Here is an 18785-nt window from a genome sequence, read left to right on the forward strand (position 1 = left end):
ATGGATATGCAGGGAATGGAGAGAGATGCATCACGTTCAAGCAGAGATTAGTTTAACTTAGCGTCATGTTTGACATGGACATTGCGGGATGAAGGGCCCGTTCCTGTGCTGTACCGTTCTATGTTATGTGTTCTAATTGCTCCCATTACTACATGGGAAATTAACAGATGAGATGATAGGTGAATTTCTATACTGTATCATTTTGACTATACAAGATCAAGACAGGAATTGTTAGGGTAAATGCAGTCTTTTACCTTGAGTAGGGGAATCAAGAACCACGGGTCATAGGTTTAAGGTGAGGGGGGGAAGATTTAATAGGAACCTGAGGAGCAACTTTTTTTTTCACACAAAGGGTGGTAGGTATATGGAATGGTCTGCCAGAGGAGATAGTTGAGGAAGATGTTATTGTGACAACATTTAAAAAACATTTGGGCAGATATATGAATAGGATAGATTTAGAGGGATATGGGCCAAACACAGGCAGATAGGACTGGTGTAGATGGGGCATGTTGGTCAGTGTGGGCAAGTTGGGCCGAAGGGGCTGTTTCCATGCTGTATGATTCTATGACTTTCTCCCTTCATCTGCACTGTTTCTGGGTGTTACAGCTGCAGCTACGAGAAGGATCTACAAATAACTAAAGCAACATCTGGCATTGCAGTTCCAATGAAATGTTACTCCAAGTCTTCTATTAATGTCAACACCGTCTCAAAGATAAACATTTGCACATGCCAGTGCAGGCATTAGGATTTCAGTAACACATAACAGTGATCTCCGCAAGAGTACTGCCTATTTTGTGTTTCAGATCCTCAGTTTGGGTGAAATCAGAAAGGTGTTGGTTCAACGTGTAGGAAGGAACTGCAAATGCTGGTTTACACCGAAGAAGGGCACAAAATGCTGGAGTAACTCAGCGGGTCAGGCAGCATCTCTGGAGAAAAGGAATAGGTGATGTTTCAGGCAGTTCTTCAGACAGTTAGTTGTTACTCTTTGTCCTTGTTTACTTGTTCAGCCTTAAGCCACTAACCTCAAAACGTTTCAAAGTTCCAGATTTCTGACAAACCCTTTGTATGAAGCAGTACTCTCCGATATAATGGCTGAATGACTTTGTTCCCATTTCAGGCCACATTCTAGATTCACTTCTTTGCATCTGATGCAGACCTGAAACCAACACCATTGATTGGCACAAAATGCTGGAGTAAATCGGCAGGTCAGGCAGCGGAATAGGTGACATTTCAGGTCGAGACCCTTTTCCAGAGATTCTGTCTGACCGCTGAGTTACTGTAGCACTTTGGGTACTTTTTTGCTCCAGTACTTTGGTATTATGCTCAGGATTCCAGCATTTGCAGTCTCTTGAGTCTCTTTGTGATCCCAACTCTATCTGCCTATCTCAGTTCATTAACTATACCTAATGATTTTTTGTCACTCTTTGGCCTTGTTCAGAGTTACTCAGGCATTTTGTATCTATCTTTGGTCCTTTTCTCCAGAGATGCTGCCTGACCCTCTGAGTTACTCCAGCATTTTTGTGCCTATCAGGCTCTACATCAGACACCAAGAAGTGAATCTAGAATGTGGCCTTATAATTGGAACAAAGCTATTCAGTCATTATATCAGAGAGTACTTCTTCATACAAAGGGTTTGTCAGAAATCTGGAACTCTCTGAAACGTTTTGAGGCTAGTGGGTTAAGACTGAACAAATATACGAGGACAAAGAGTAACAACAAATTGTCTGAAGAAGGGTCTCGACCCAAAACATCACCTATTCCTTTTCTCCAGAGATGCTGCTTCCCCGTGGAGTTTCTCCAGCATTTTGTGTCTATCTTCAGTGTAAACCAGCATCTGCAGTTCCTTCCCTCACAAACTAATTGTTAGATTTGGGTTAATGAACAGAGACAGACAGATAAAGTTGGGATCACAAAGAGACTCAAGAGACTGCAGATGCTGGAATCCTGAACAAAAGAACAAAGTACTCGAGCATAAAAGGACATTGCTGGAATAACTCAGCGAGTCAGGTAGCACCTCTGGAGTACATTGCTAGGTGACGTTTCAGGTTGGGACCCTTCCACAGACAGATGTCTGAACAAGGTATCAAAGAAAGGTCCCGACCCAAAACGTAATCAATTCATGTTCTCCAGAGATGCTGCCTGACCCACTGAGTTACTTTTGTGTAAACCAGCATCTGCATCTGCAGTTCCTTATTTCTACATTCTAAAGTACTGGAGCAAACCAGCGGGTCAGGCAGCATCTGTGGAGGGAAATGGAGAAGCAAACGTTTCGGTCGGGAACCTTCTTTAGGTCAGTGTGAAGAAGGGTCCGAACCAAAAGGTATCTGGAAATGCTTCCTGACCTGCTGAGTTCTTCTAGTGCTTTGTTTTTTTAGATAAAGTTGGCATAATCTATATACTAAAACTATTGTTTGTTTGTTCCTGAACTACAGCCAAAACGGTACACGATGTTGCGACAATTTTAGGCCCACCTTACTCACCATCATCCCTTTGGTGCTAATGGAAGACGTTTCATTGAAATTGGTGTTATATTTTTTAAGTTATTCACATTTTAAAGTTTAAATCTATCTCCTAATAGAGAGGGAGGAGGGAGGGGCCTAGAGGAAGGGAGGGGGGGGAGGGAGGATAAAGGGGGTTGAGGGGGATAGAGTGGGGGGAGGGGAAGGGGGGAGGGGAGGGGTTGAGGGGGATAGCGTGGGGGGAGGGGAAGGGGGGAGGGGAGGGGGAGGGGGGAAGGGGAGGGGAGGGATCAGGGAGGGGGAGAGGGGGGAGGGGAGGGGGAGGGGGGAGGAGAGGGTGCTGCACCAATGCAGGAGAGGTTTGGGCCCAACATGTCCTCTTGATCTAGTAATTTATCAACATAACAAATTGGGAGCTAGAGTCTGCTTTGCCAGCCAATTAGATCATGGCTGCTCTGACTGTATGCTCAACTCTACACTCCTACCTCATCAACCTTGTCTATGAAGAATCAATCTCGCCCTCTACTTTAAAAAATATTCAATGCTTAGCTTCTGCCACTCTTTGAAGAGTGTTCCAAACATTCAAGGTCCCACATGAAAAGAAATAGACATTAGACAATAGACAATAGACAATTGGTGCAGGAGTAGGCCATTCGGCCCTTCGAGCCAGCACCGCCATTCAATGTGATCATGGCTGATCATTCTCAATCAGTACCCCGTTCCTGCTTTCTCAACATACCCCCTGACTCCGCTATCCTTAAGAGCTCTATCTAGCTCTCTCTTGAATGTATTCAGAGAATTGGCCTCCACTGCCCTCTGAGGCAGAGAATTCCACAGATTCACAACTCTCTGACTGAAAAAGTTTTTCCTCATCTCTGTTCTAAATGGCCTACCCCTTATTCTTAGCTTCATCCCTTGTACAAGGCATTGGTGAAGCTACTTTTGGGAGAATTGTGTTCGGTTTTGGTCACTCTGTCACACGAAAGATGTTATTAAACTGGAAAGAGCGCAGAGAAGATTTGCGAGGATATTATGAGGAAGATTTATGAAGACATCTGAAGAAGGGTCTTGACCCAAAAAGTCACCCAATCTTTTTCTCCAGAGATGCTGCCTGACCCACAGAGTTACTCCAGCATTTTGTGTCTATCAATGAGGATATTACCAAAACTCAAGGGCCTGAGGCTATAGGTTGAGCAGGCTAGGACTTTATTCCTTGGTGTGCAGGTAGATGAGGGGCGATCTTATAGAGGTGTGTAAGATCATGATGGGAATTGATGGGGTAAATGCAGTCTTTTACCCAGAGTGGGGGAATCGAGAGAACATAGGTTTAAGGTAAGAGTGGACAGATTTAATACGAACCTGAAGGGAAACGTTCTCCACGCAAATGGTGGTGGGTGTATGGAACAAGCTGTTGGAGGAGGTAGTTGAGACAGGTACTACCACAACATTTAAAAGACATTTGGACAGGTATGTGAATAGGGGAGGTTTAGAAGGATGTGGGCCAAATGCAGGCAGATGGGACTACTGTAATGGGGCATATTTGTCATCGTGGACAAGTTTGACCAAAGGGCCTGTTTCCATGCTGGATGATTGTTTTAATTGGACGTCCTGATTTTGAATCATGCATGGTGGACTTCCCACTGGTCCTTGGTTTCTTCATAGTCATTCTCTCGAAGGTAGAATCATAGTGACATGCAATGTGGGAAAAGGCCCTGCAGCCCAACTCACCCATTTCGATCAAGATCCCCAACTGCTAGTCCCATTTGCCCCCGTTTGACCCATATCCCTTTCTTATCCCTGTACATGTCAAATTGTCTTTTAAATGCTTTTATAGTACTTTCTCAACTACCTCCTCTAACAGCTCGACCCATATATCCGCCATCCACTGAGTGAAAAGGTTGCCCCTAAGGTTCCTATTAAATCTTTCTCCTTTCTCCCTCTAAACATTTCCTATCCATGTACCTCCCCAAATGTCTTTTAAATGTTGTTATAGTACCTGTCCCAAGTACCTCTTCTGACAGCTCGTTCCATATACCCACCACCCTCTGAGTAAAAATCTTTCCCCTCAGGTTCCTATTAAATCTTGCCCCTCTTACCATAAACCTATTTCCTCTATTTCTTGATTCAACTACCCTATCCCATCTGCCTCATGATTTTATACATTTCTGCAAGATCACCCTCAGCCTCCTGTGCTCTAAGGAATAAACTGTTTGCCTGCCCAACCTCTCTCTACAGCTCATGCCTTTGAGATTTGTCAATGAGTTTTACATTCTTATTTTCCAGGGACCATTGATCCAGTTGAAGTTTATTGTCATGTTCACAGGTACAGTGAGGTTGAGGTACAATGAAAAATTTGCCTGTGAGCAAATGGGACTAGCTTAGATGGGTTATCTTGGTCAGCATGGACACGTTGGCTGAAGGCCCTGTTTCTGTACTTTAGACTTTAGAGATACAGCATGGAAACAGGCCCAGCGATCACCCTATAAGGACACTAGGAATAATTTACAATTTACAGAAGCCAATTAACCTACAAACCTGCACGTCTTTGGAGTGTGGGAAGGAACACCTGGAGAAAACCCATGCGGTCACAGGGAGAACGTACAAACTCCGTACAGACAGCAACAGTAGTCAGGATTGAACCCGGGTCTCTGGAGCCGGAAGGCAGCAACTCTTCTACTGCGTCATTGTGCCTCCCGGCTGTTTCGCTGTTTGACTCTATAATGCACAATCAAAAATCCCAAACCTCCATTACACAGACCAGAACAGTGGAAATAAAATGGGTAAAGATATCTTTCTAAGCTCATGTAAATATAAAGTTGCCAGCATCCATTCCAAGCCAAAGGAGGAAACCAAAAGGAAATGCAGAATTATCCCTTCGTCGCAATAGATGGTGAGCTGCCAGTTAAACTCCTTTTTCAGTAATCCTGAAGCAGCTAAATTTAGCTTAAGCTTGAAAACAGAATAGTCATTCTTCTGATATCTGCTGAAATGTGATCCAGTGAGAACATACGGCCAAAATCCCGAGAATTAAGGGGAGGCTGGAGTCTGGAGTGTTGCCATGGCGCCTGATGCCAAATAAACTAAGCAATTCAGCAATAAAATGGGGGACATGGTCAGGGAGCTTTTAAAAAAAAAGATACAGCATGGAAATAGGTTCTTAGGCATACCGAGTCCACACCGACCATCGATCACCCACTCACACTAGTTCTATGGTATCTCACTTTCACATCCGCTCCCTTCACACGATGCAATTTTACAGAGGGTCAATTGACACAGTGGCGCAGTGGGAGAGCTGCTACCTGACATTAGCAAAGACCTGGATCCAATCCTGACTACGGGCGCTGTCTGTAGGGAGTTTGTACATTCTGCCCATGACCACCGCATGGCTTTCCTCCGAGTGCTCCAATTTCTCTGCACATACCAAGACGTGTAGATTTGTAGGTTAATTGTTTTTTATAAATTTCCCCTATTGTGTAGGATGTGAAAATGGGATAACAGACTACTGTACAGGTGATCGGTGCTCGAAGTGGATTCGGTGGGCCAAAGGGCTTGTTCCACTCTGTATCTCTATACTAATTAAGCTACGAACCCATATGTCTTTGGAGTGTGGGTGGAAACCAGAGCAGCCGGAGAAAACCCACAGTCACAAGGAGAATGAGTAAACACAGAGTGCATCCTTGGTCAGGATCAAACTTGATATTTGTAGATGCAACTTTATGATAAATTCATGCTCTAAAATAGACAAACAACTGGGTTATGTAACCTGGTCTTGCCAAGGCTCACCACATTGATCCAATCATAAAGAAAACTTATCAACGTCTCTATTTCCTTAGAAGCTTGAGGAGATTCGATACATTGACAGTCTATCGAACCTCCACAGTACAGGTGAGCATTAGAGAGAACATTGACTGGTTGCATCACGGCTTGGTTTGGCAACTTGAATGTCCTAGGAACAAAGGATATTACAGAGAGTGGTAGGCATTGCCCGATCCATCAAGGGGACTGATCTTGCCAACATCAAAGGGATCTACAGGAGGCTGCCTCAAAAAGGCAGAAAACATCATCAAATGCCCACACCACCCTGGCCATGCTCTCTTTTCACTCCTATCATTGGGAAGAGGTACGTACAGGAGCCTGAAAACCTTGACCACCAGGAACAGCTTCCTCCCAGTAGCCATCAAGTTCTTGAACATCACACAACATTAACTTCAGCAACTATCATATTCTGTGGACTGTGTTTTTGGTTGCATGATGCAATTATTTTTGGCTTGATGGTTACCTAGTATTATGGCTAATAATTTATTGTATTTTAAAAGTATGTATTATCCATGTGTTATTGTGTATATGGCCTGTTAAGCTGCCGCAAGGAATTTCATTGTTTCATTGATGGTACATATGACAATTAAACACTCTTGATCCTTTGAAAATTCTATCCATTGAGAGTGAAAGAGAAACAAAGAAAGAAAGATAGAAAGAACAAGAAAAAGAGAGAGAGAGAGAAAGAGAGGGGGAGAGGGGGCGAGGGAGGGAGGGAGGGAGGGAGGGAGGGAGAGAGAGAAAGAGAGAGATGCAAAGAAGGAGAAAGAGGAAGAAAGAAAAAGCGAAAGAGGGAGAGGCAGTGAGGAGGAGAAAGAGAGAGAGATAAAGGGAGAGGGAGAGAGAGAGAAAGGGAGAGAGACAGAGGGAGGGAGGGAGAGACATAGAGAGATAGCAACCTAGAGAGATAGAGACAGCAAGAGAGAGATGCACATATACGTACATGCACAAACACGGACAGACTGACAAAATTCATACAAACCACATTCAGCAAGATGACACTGAGTTTTGGTATGTCTGAATCCACTGTATGTTATAAGTATATAATCTGGGACATATTTTGAACAAGTTAAATTGAACCACAATAGTCTGTTCTGGTGCTGTGCATTCGTGCCACAGGAGAGGGAAATGGTACCGCACAACATAACATCATTGGTATGTAGAAGATCCAAAAGATTAAAGAGTTTTCTGAGGCCACAGTAACCACCAGTTTAGCTCAGTGATGATGGGCACAGATGTTTAACCAAATCTATTTCTTCCTGAATTGATTGAACAGCTTACTTATTCATGAGTAGGAAAGAACTGCAGATGCTGGTTTAAATCGAAAGTAGACACAAAATGCTGGAGTAACTCAGCGAAATGCTGGCAGCATCTCTGGAGAGAAGGAATGGGCTTACTTATTCAGTTCTTTTACAAGTTACTACTTTTGTGGTTTACCTTCTAAATCTTTGTTTAACACCAGAAGATTCCACAAAGACAGCAAATCTATGTTCAGTTGGGCAGCACAGTGGCACAGTGGTATAGTGGCACCGTTGGTAGAGTTGCTGCCTCACAGTGCCAGAGAGCCAGGTTCGATCCTGACTATTGGTGCTGTCTGTGTGGAGTTTGCACGTTCTCCCTGTGAACGTGTGGGTTTTCTATGGGTGCTCCAGGGACCTCCCAGATCCCAAAGACGTGGTTTGTCTGAAGAAGGATCCCGACCTGAAAAGTCACCTACCCATATATTCCAGGGATGCTGCCTACCCAGCATTTTGCCTCTTTTATTTGAAGGTTAATTGGCTGCTGTAAATTGCCCCTAGTATGTACTGAGTAGATGCAAATGTTGGATAACACAGAACTAGTGTAAACGGGTAATCGATGGTCGGCGTGGACTCAGAGAGCCGAAGGACCTGATGTCAAGCTATATTTTATATATTAAGAAATACTGCATGGAAACAGGCTCTTCAGCCCATCGAGTCCACACTGACCATTGATCACCTGTTCACACTAGTTCTATGTTATCCCACTTTCTCATCCACTCCCTGCACCCTAGGGGCGATTTACAAAGCCAATTAACCTGCAAACCCGCATGTCTTTGGGATGTGGGAGGAAATCACAGCAGCCGGAGGAAGCCCACGTGGTCACAAGGACAACGTGCAAACTCCACACAGACAGCATTTAATTCCAAGTTTATCTAACCTCCCCTTATGGCTAATACCCGCTGGTCCAGGCCACATTCTGATAAATCTCCTCTGCACCCTCTATTAAGTCTCCACATCCTTTCTGTATAGGGTGACCAAAACTACACGCAATATGGAATACTTTATTGTCACATGTGACAAGGCGCAGTGAAATTCTTTGCTTGCATACCCAAGTTATGCAAATAGTCGCCACATAAACAGTACTGATTTATTCCAAAGGTGGCCTAACAAAAGTTTTATAAAGTTGCAACATAAATACCTGACTTTAGGCTTTAGAGATAGAGCGTGGAAACAGGCCCTTCGGCCCACCAAGTCCGTGCCAACCAGCGATCACCCTGTACACTAGCATTATCCTACACACCAGCACCAATTTACTCAATATCTAATACTCTTATACTCATCTGGGTAACATGTACAGAGCTTGGCTTCAATGCGCACCACCCATATATGGGTAAAGAGAACCAAGAGGGAGATTCATGTTCAGGGGAAGAACCACGTGTTCAGGTTGCTAATCCGCATTTTTCCAAACATTAGGCTGTTTACTCTCTCTAGCCTGTTCCAACATTCAACGATCCCCATGATTGTTCTGTGGTGGAACACTGTCAGACCAGTGAGGATAAATGTGGAATAATATATATAACACAGCCATTCACACACACCAATGAGCCTTACTTCCTTATACAAATGTTCGCAGCCCCTCCGAGAAGACATTGTGCATTCCTGCATACCCCTTAGAGCTCTATCTATGCTTCCCCATATTCTTTCTACCAAACTTTAGACTTTAGAGATACAGCGTAGAAACAAGTCCTTCGGCCCACCGAGTCCGCACCGACCAGTGATCACCCCGTACACTAGCACTATATTACACACTAGGGACAATTTACAATTTACAGAAGCCAATTAACCTACAAACCTGTACTTTATTGGAGTGTGGGAGGAAACCTTAGCACCTGGAGAAAACCTACATTGGCTGAGGCGTCTGTTTCCGTGCTGTATGACTCTGAAGGGCCCTTCGGCCCATAATGTCTGCGCCATTTCGGTACCATTTCGGAACCGTTGGATTCCTCTCGGAGGCCGTGACCTCTGTTGGTCTGGCAAAATGGATAATCCAGCAAGGCTCTGGAACAAAGTGTGCTGAAAAATTGGTGGTGGACTTGTACTTGAATTTAAACTAGTCAGCGGCCCATTATGATTCAGTCATGACTAGATCAATGTATCGTGCCCCTGGATGCTAGTCACAGCGAGATGCCACAAAGACACAGGATCTTCAGCCCACTGAGTCTATTCTGACCATCAATCATTGCACTAATCTCCTTTTATCCCACTTTGTTTGTTCTCCCCACATTCTGATCAACTTCCCCCAGAGTCTCCATACCAGGGACAATTTACAGCAGCTAATTAACCTGTACCAATGCACACGTCTTTGAGATGTGGGTGGAAACTGGAGCACTCGGAGGAAACCCACAAGGTCACGGGGAACGTGCAAGCTCCACAAAGACAGTGCCCAAGGTCATGATCGAACCCCACTCTCAGGCAGCAGTTTTACTGGCTACACTGTTGTGCTGCCCCTGGACAAGGATAGAGTCAGAGTCATACAGTGGGGAAACAGGCCCTTCGGCCCAACTTGCCCACGCTGACCAAGATGCCCCATCTACACTAGTCCCAGCGTTAAGCCCATATCCCTCTAAACCCTCTAAATGTTCCTATCCATGTACCTGCCCAAATGTCTTTTAAATGTTGCTGTTATAGTACCAGCCTCAACCATCTCCTCTTGCAGCTCATTCCAAATACCCACCATCTTAAATGTGCTTAAATGAATAGTTTTAAAATGAACCATAAACATAATTTGTGTATCAAATCAACTTTTCATGTGGGTGGCACAATGGCGCAGCTGGTAGAGCTGCTATCTCACAGCACCATAGACCCGTGTTCGATCCTGACCTTGGGTGCTGTCTGTGTGGAGTTTGCATATTCTCCCTATGACTGCCTCCAGGTGTTCCGGTTTCCTCCCTCATCCTAAAGACATGCAGGTCTGTAGGTTAATTGGCTTCTGTAAATTGCCCCTAGTGTGTAGGGAGTGGATGCGAAAGTGGGATAACATAGAATAGTCCGAACGGGTGATCAATGGTTGGCATAGACTCGGTAGGCCGAAGGGATTGTTTCCATGTTGTATACCTAAACTCTACACTTTACACTCTAGAGATACAGCGTGGAAACAGGCCCTTCAGCCCACGGTCAGTGCCGACCAGCGATCACCCTGTACACTAGCACTATCCGACACACTAGGGTCGATTTACAATTTTTATCGAAGCCAATTAACCTGTATGTATGTGTAGTGTGGGACTAAACCAGAGCACCTGGAGAAAGACCACATGGTCACAGGGAGAACGTACAAACTGCATACAGACAGCACCCAAAGTCAGGATTGAACCCAGGTGTCTGGCGCTGTAAGGCAGCAACTCTACCGCTGAGCCACTGTGCCGCCCTGTGCCATTGTGCTGCTTGTGCCACTGTGCCACCCAAAAATTAAAACTAAGAAAGTTTAACCTTTAACAATACTTATGCTAACAGATCTAATGAGTTGAAAGGAAGCTCTTAAAAGAGTTCCAGGCATTGCTCCCCTCACTTGTACGGTTGTTTCCGTTTCTGGATCCAAACTGGGACTTAACACCAAGAATGGTCACATTCCCCTTTTATATTGTCTTAAAGAAGAAAAAAAAATTCTACCTTGTCTGCTGCCATGACAACAGCAACGGTCTTCAGGGAGCAAGTCACGTTGCTTGTTTTGTATGGTTGCCAACATTTGCTGAATGACAAAACTAACCTCAGTAGAAATAAAAAGGGTCTGGGGCTCATTTCATTTCTGCGAATCTGAGTGGTTTTGGAGGGAAAGGATGGAGAAAGGCTTTCTTTCATAAAAAAGTAAAGAAAAAGCCAAAGACAACTAATCCCCCAAATTGTCCCAAGACGGAGAAGAACTGTAAGAGACAGCCTAAATACTTCCTTGTCATTTGTTGATTGGTTCCTAAACTGCATTTCAGTTCATGTGGAAACAAAGAACAGCAGATGCTGGTTTATACCACATATAGACCACCAAGTGTTGCAGTAATTCAGTGGGTCAGGCAGCATCTCTGGAGTCTGAAGAAGGGTCCCAATCTGAATCGTCACTTATCCTTTATATCTCCAGAGATGCTGCCTGACCTGCTGGGATACTCCAGCACTTTGTGTCTGTCTATCTTTTGCATTTCTATTCGGTTTTGTTATCTTTGTTGTGGAACGTTACACAGTAGTTGAGGCACAGTGGCATAGAGGCACGGTGGCACAGCAGTAGAGTTGCTGCCTTACAGCACCAGAGACCCAGATTCAATCCTGATTATAGGTGCTGTCTGTACGGATTTGGACTTTCTCCGTGATCGCGTGGATTTTCTCCGGGTGCTCCGGTTTCCTTCCACACTCCAAAGACCCAACGGTGATCGGGCTGATCACCAACGGGGATGAAACAAACTATAGAGCGGAGGTGCAGAACCTGGCGGACTGGTGCTCGGATAACAACCTGTCCCTAAATACCACCAAGACCAAGGAGCTGATCATCAACTTCCGTAGGTCACATAACGGGGAATATGCCCCGATCTCTATCAATGGGGTCAGTGTGGAGAGAGTGTCCAGCTTCAAGTTTCTGGGCACTCACATTTCGGAGGACCTAACATGGTCCAATAACACTGCTGCGCTGGTCAAGAAGGCACAACAAAGACTGTTCTACTTAAGAACACTGAAAAAGTCTGGTCTACCCCAACAGCTGCTGAAGACCTTCTACCGCTGCACCATAGAGAGCATCCTAACGCATGGAATCCCTGTGTGGTACCTCAGCTGCACGGAGGCAGAAAGGAAAGCTCTACAGCGGGTAGTCCATAGAGCTCAGAGGGCCATCGGAACACAGCTACCAGACTTGGAGGGCATCTACAACACACGATGCCTCAGAAAAGCCACCAGCATCCACAAAGACTCTTCACACCCCTGCAACAGTCTGTTCGAACTCCTTCCATCGGGCAGACGATACAAGGCCTTCTATGCCCGCACCTCCAGACTCAGGAACAGCTTCATCCCCAGGGCCATAGCTGCTATGAACCGGTCCTGCTGAGCCGGATGGCCACAACGCATAGATCAACTTGCACTTTACCCTGTCCAAAACTGTTACAACTGTTCGTTTCGTTGGGTTGCTGCTGTCTAAATTACCTAAATTAGTGCATCGTATGGGAGGCGCATTCCCAATCTCGTTGTACCCCTGGGTACAATGACAATAAAGATATATTGTATTGTATTGTATTGTATTGTATTGTAAGCTAATTCACTTCTGTAAATTGTAAAATTGTCCCAGTGTGTAGGATAGTGTTAGTGTACGTGGTGATCTTTTCCGCGCTGTATCTCGCATGTAACTGATGCTATTAAATTGCTTTCTCATGTTTGACTGAAAGGAAGATGAAATGGGACAAGCCAGGCATAGCTTCAACACTTGGTCTTGGTCACTTGGACAGTTTCAATACTTGTCCAAGGGTCCTGACACAACACAGGCTTGAATGAGTGCACATTCCTCCATTGCACAGATAAAGGTTTCTAGGTGACCAAGATGGTGGTGAAGCCAGGCTTTACTTTACTTTAGACTTTAGACATACAGTGTGGAAACAGGCCCTTCGGCCCACCGTCCACACCAACCAGCGATCACCCAATACACAAGTGCTATCCTACCCACTTGGGACCATTTACAATGTTACAGAAGCCAATTAACCTACAACCCTGTAGGTCTTTGGAGTGTGGGAGGAAACCGGAGCACCTGGAGAAAATCCACGTGGTCACTGAGAGAACATAAAAACTCCGTGTAGATAGCACCCGTAGTCAGAATCGAACCTAGGTCTCAGGCGCTATGAGGCAGCAGTTCCACCACTGTGCCATTGCATCGCCCGTCTGCGCCCTCCTGAGCCCTCTCTGTGCTGGTTCCAGAAGTGAATCTGCTATCATTCATTACAATCGCTCCACTCTTTTAAATCTCTATTTCAATAGCAGCATTTCTATTCAACTTTATCTGTATCTGTGCACTGTCAATGGCTTGATTGTAATCATGTAGAGTCTTTCCACTGACTGGATAGCACACAATAAAAAAGCTTTGCACAATACCTCGGTACAGGTGACGATAATAAACTAAACTAAACTAAACTAATAAAGGAACAAAGAACTGCAGATGCTGATTTATACCAAAGATAGACACAAAGTGCCGGAGTAACTCAGTGGGTCCGGCAGCATCTCTGGAGAACATGGACAGGTAACGTTCCAGGTTGAAAGAAGGATCCTGATCTGAAACATCACCTATCAATGTTCTCCAACGATGCTGTGTGATTCGCTGAGTTATTCCAGCACTTTGTATCTTTTAAAAAAAAATAAAAGTAGATATGTTTTTTATAACAATATTGTCCGTGTGAACATGCAGTGCACAATTTAACTTTAATGCAACACTGACAGTATAGTTGCAGTCACAATAGATCATTGTTCTCCAAACTTTAACATTTTTTAGTAAGTGTTTTGTGGAAAATCCCATCAGCTTCTGCAAAGCTGGGAAGTTGACTAGAATCCTGATACGTCTTCATGGAGTAAAGTTAAACTCCAGTTGCCAAAAAAAAGAACCATGGTTTCAACAATAAAAACAACTCAGCAAAAAATAATCCCTTACCTCCTCTCAAGTCTCGCTTGTTTGACACTTAGATGTCCACCGAACTCTCAAAACAGGGTGGTTTAAAAGGATGTCTCGCCAGCACTGAAGCATCACAGCCAAATGCAGCAAGTCTAACAGATATCCAGCAATATATACAGCCCAGTCAGAGAATGACAGAATTCCGCCTCATGACTCAGTAATTCTCCAGCCCAGCTCCACTCAGTCACTTCAAAATAAAAGCCCTCAAAAAACCCTGCCGAGAATGCTGCTGTTTCACCATAAAGGTGTTCTGGTAATAAAAGAAGCAGAGTTGTGGATGTAGCCCAGTTCATCACACAGACCAGACTCCCCACCGTCGACTCGCTCTCTCCACACTTCACATTGCCTCGGGAAAGCAGCCAACATAATCAAAGACCTTCCCCACCTTGGTCATTCCTTCTTCTCAATACTCCCGTCGGGCAGAAGGTACAGAAGCTTGAAAGCGCGCACCACCAGACTTAGGAACAGCTTCTTTCCCTCTGGTATCAGATTTCTGAACGATTCCTCCATAAGTTAGGGTCCTAATTCTCCAACCTAACGCACTGCAGACAATGGACTTTTTCTCTGGAACCATTACACTTCAATGCTGAGAAACTATATTCTGCACTGTGGTATTTTTCTCTTTGCTCTACCTGTTTTAGAGTTTTTTGAGATACAGCTCACGTCGACCATCGATCACACACACACGAGTTCGATGTTATCCCACTTTTGTATCCCATACACTAGGGGCAATTTAGAGGCCAATTAACCTACAAACCCGCACATCTTTGAAATGTGGGAGGAAATAGGAGCACCAGGATGTATTTGAAGACTATCTATTTGAAGCCGTTAATAGAGATAGAACATAGAACAGTACAGCTCATGACAGACCATTCCCCTCACAATGTCTGTACCGACCATGACGCCAATTTAAACTAATCCCATCTGCCTCAAATAGCCAATATCCCTCTATCCCCTGCCCGTTTATGTACCTGTCCAAATGCCTCTTAAACATTGCTTAGTATCTGCTTTCATCACCTTCCCCTGCAATGCGTTCCAGGCACCTACCTCGCTCTGTGTAAAAAGACTTGCCTCGTAAATCTCCTCTAAACTTTCCCCTCTCACCTTAAACTTACACCATCTAGTATTACACAGACCAGACTCCCCACCATTGACTCTGTTTACATTTTACTTTTTGGAAAAGCAGCCAACATAATCAAAGAAACACACAAAATAACTCAGTAAGTCAGGCAGCATCTCTGGAGAACATGGATAGTTGACATTTTGGGTCGGGACCCTTCTTCAGAAGTTCAGAAGGGTCCTGACCCAAAACATCAGCAATCCACATTCTCCAGAGATACTGCCTGGCCCGCTGAGTTACTCCAGCATGTTGTGTCTTTCTTTGATCAACCAGCATCTGCAGTTCCTTGTTATAACATAATCAAAGACTTGTCCAACCCTGGACGTTCCTTTTTTCTCCTTGCTCCTGTATGACAGAAGGTACAGAAGCTTGAAAACAAGCACCAGACTCAGGAACAGCTTCTTCCCCTCTGATATCAGGCATCTGGACTGTCCTTCCATAAGCAAGGGTACTGTCCAATTCACCTCTACTCGAGTGCAACATTGGACTCTGTCAAAGGAACTGATGCGCGACAATGCCGAGAACTTTATTCTGCACTCTGTATCTTCCCCTTTGTTCTACCTATTGTACTTGTGTTTGACTTGTACTTTGAGTCAGCGTAAATGCTTGTCCCCTCACAAGAGACTGTGATTCTTGGTTTGAGACATACTAACTAGGGGAATTATCAACTCCATATCTATCCTGTCAAGACCCATCAACATTTTGTGTGATTTAATCACCTCTAATGTGAAATAGCCTGCTTATAATCTCTCCTTGCAGGACAACCCCACACACACAACCCACCAGCCACAAAATCTCTGGTGGCAGAGAACTTACACAGTAATCTCGCAGTACTTGTTCTGTATGGATTTTCAAAGGCCAATGAATATTGCTAAAGGATTCCTACATAGAGTCATAGAAAGATATAGTCCCACTAAGTCCATGCTCACCATCAATTACCCATTTACACTAATTTTTAGACATTGGACTTTAAAGATACAGTGCACAAACAGACATTTCGGCCCACCGAGTCTGTGCTGACCAACGATCATCCCGTACACTAGCACTGTTCTACACACTAGGGGCAATTTACAATTATACCAAAGCAAATTAACCTTTAAGCCGGTTTCCTCCCGCATTCTAAAGACGTGCGGGTTTGTAGGTTAATTGACTCTCTGTAAATTGTCCATTGGTGTGTACGATAGAACTAGTGTGAATGGGTGATCGCTTATCGACGAGGACTCAGTGGGCTGAAGGTCCTGTTTCCGCGCTTTATCTCTGAACTAAATTCAGGGAGAAGTGAGAGTAATGGCTGGGCTAAGTCTCCCTGAATCTCTGCCTACGTGAGGGAAACGACCAGCTCCAGAGACACTGGCAGCATTCCAATCTGTGTTTAATGTGAGCAGAAAGCTATTATTCTGAAACAGCTTGCATCAATGCCTTATTTGGTAGCTGAAGCTGTACTCTGTCTTATTCAAACATGCTGGACTATCCCCCAAAGCCTGGATTTGGGAGGTCAATCTGACTCAGCTGCCTTTTGTTACTCTGTGTTAAGCCAGTGCCAGGAAAGCTTACATCCATTTAAGGAGTGCCTTTCCTTTTAGCGGGTTGCAAGTTGTTAGCTTCTTTTCTTCCCCCCCTCCCTCCCCCTCCCTCCCTCCCCCTCCCTCCCTTTTCAAACCTGGCTCTTGGCGTGAGGCTTGTAATGAAGGCCACAGACATGCCAAGATCAGAGCAATGTGTAAATGCCTCGTAGTCTGTTCACCTCACTCTATTGCCTCTCTGAGGGGTAAAGGTCAGGAGAGGAAGCATTTGAGAGAAATAAACTCCAGCGTCAAAACTCTGGGCTGGGAGTGGAGCCGTGGTTCTTAGAAAAAAAACAGCAGAGTAGAGGCAAGCAGGAGAGAAGGAAGCTGCTATACCCACCAACCCCCAGCTAGCTTTCAACATTAAACATAAAAGTAAATAAAGTACCCAAAAGCTTTCTGGAAGAACTTCCTACTAGATCCTCTCTTGCTGCTCTCATCACCGTGAATGTCTCTATTTCAAATTATTCACACTGTCAGGGGGTCAGTAGATGAGGGAGACAAATTTGACATAAATAACATGGGTGGCATGGTGGTGCAGCGGTAGAGTTGCTGCCTTAGAGCACCAGAGACCGGGGTTCGATCCTGACTATGGGTGCTGTCTGTATGGAATTTGTACATTCTCCTCACGAACGCGTGGGTTCCTTGGGTGTTCCGGTTTTCTCACACACTCCAAAGACGTACAGGTTTGTAAGTTAATTACATTCCATCAAGTGCTTACCCAGACCGCTGATTGATTCTATTTCTATCTCCCCTAGAGCCAGCTAGTTTCGTCACTATTCCGTGCGTAAAAGAGTTTCCTCACAGCTTTATTATGGATTTTGCCCATAATTTTAATTTTAATTGGCCCTTGGATCATCTTTTAACAGGAGCAACTTTTTTCTGCTTTATCTAAACCTCATCATGATTTATATCAAACCCATTGAAACCTTTTGAAAAGCTTTTCATTATACTTCAGTACACGTGACAATAAACTAAACCCAAACTCAACTTTGATTAAAACTTGCATACCAATCTCTTCTAATGTAGCTCAGTGAAATTTTGTTTAACAACACTATCTTGCAATCTCATTCGCCATTTAAGACTCAAACTGTTCTCTACTAGAAAGGAAAATGTTAAGAGGTGATAAGGTTGCTGAATTATTTTGATTCAATGGGATGTAGATAGTGTTGGTTGGGAAATTACGAAGATTCAAAACTATTCTGTATAAACAAAGCCTCGCTCGATGACTGCTAAAACCACAGAGCATATGACACATTCCAAACTTATGCAGGTTTGTAGTTTAATTGGCTTCTGTAAATTGTCCCTGTAAATTGTTGCTAGTGTGCCGAATAGAATTAGTGTACGGGGTGATCATTGGTCAGCACAGGCTCGGCAGGCCGAAGGGCCTGTTTCCACGCTGTATCTCTAAACAAAACTAAACTAAATTAGGTTTTGTTCGCATTAGGCCAAGACTGGCTCTTGGGCCAACCATTCGTATACAATCAATGAGTCACTCAGCATGGAAACAGACCCTTCAGCCCAACTTTTTCATACCAACCAAGATGCCCCATCTAGACTAGTTCCACCTTCCTGTATTTGGCCCATATCCCTCTAAACCTTTCCTTTCCATGTACCTGTCCAAATGGCTTTTAACTGCTGTTACAGTACCTGTGTCAACTGCCACCTCTGGGAGGTCGTTCCATATACTCACCACTCTCTCAATGAAAAAGTTGGTTCACAGGTTCCTATTAAATCTTTCCCCTCTCACCTTAAACCTGTCCTCTGATTCTTGTTTCCCTACTCTGATAAAAGACCCTGCATTCACCATATCTATTCCTCTCATGATCTTATACACCTCCATAAGAGCACCCCTCATCCTCCTGCACTCCAAGGAATAAAGTCTAGCCTGCCCAACCTCTACCT

At 44.4% G+C, this 18785-nt stretch overlaps 1 protein-coding gene across 3 annotated transcripts in view; it reads right to left on the bottom strand.

Annotated features, from left to right (window-relative positions):
* Nucleotides 1-18785, bottom strand: part of palld (palladin, cytoskeletal associated protein) — a 203553-nt gene that overhangs the window by 62063 nt on the left and 122705 nt on the right. Inside the window, exon 1 of one of the 3 annotated variants that reach the window (XM_078394862.1) lies at nucleotides 14175-14311. The exons of the other annotated variants lie outside the window; for them this stretch is intronic. The gene's annotated coding sequence lies outside the window, so the exon portion shown is untranslated. Of the gene's footprint in view, nucleotides 1-14174; nucleotides 14312-18785 lie in introns of those variants that run through there. 3 annotated transcript variants of the gene reach the window in all.

Source organism: Rhinoraja longicauda, chromosome 3, assembly GCF_053455715.1.
Source record: "Rhinoraja longicauda isolate Sanriku21f chromosome 3, sRhiLon1.1, whole genome shotgun sequence".
Classification (NCBI taxonomy): Eukaryota; Metazoa; Chordata; class Chondrichthyes; order Rajiformes; family Arhynchobatidae; genus Rhinoraja; species Rhinoraja longicauda.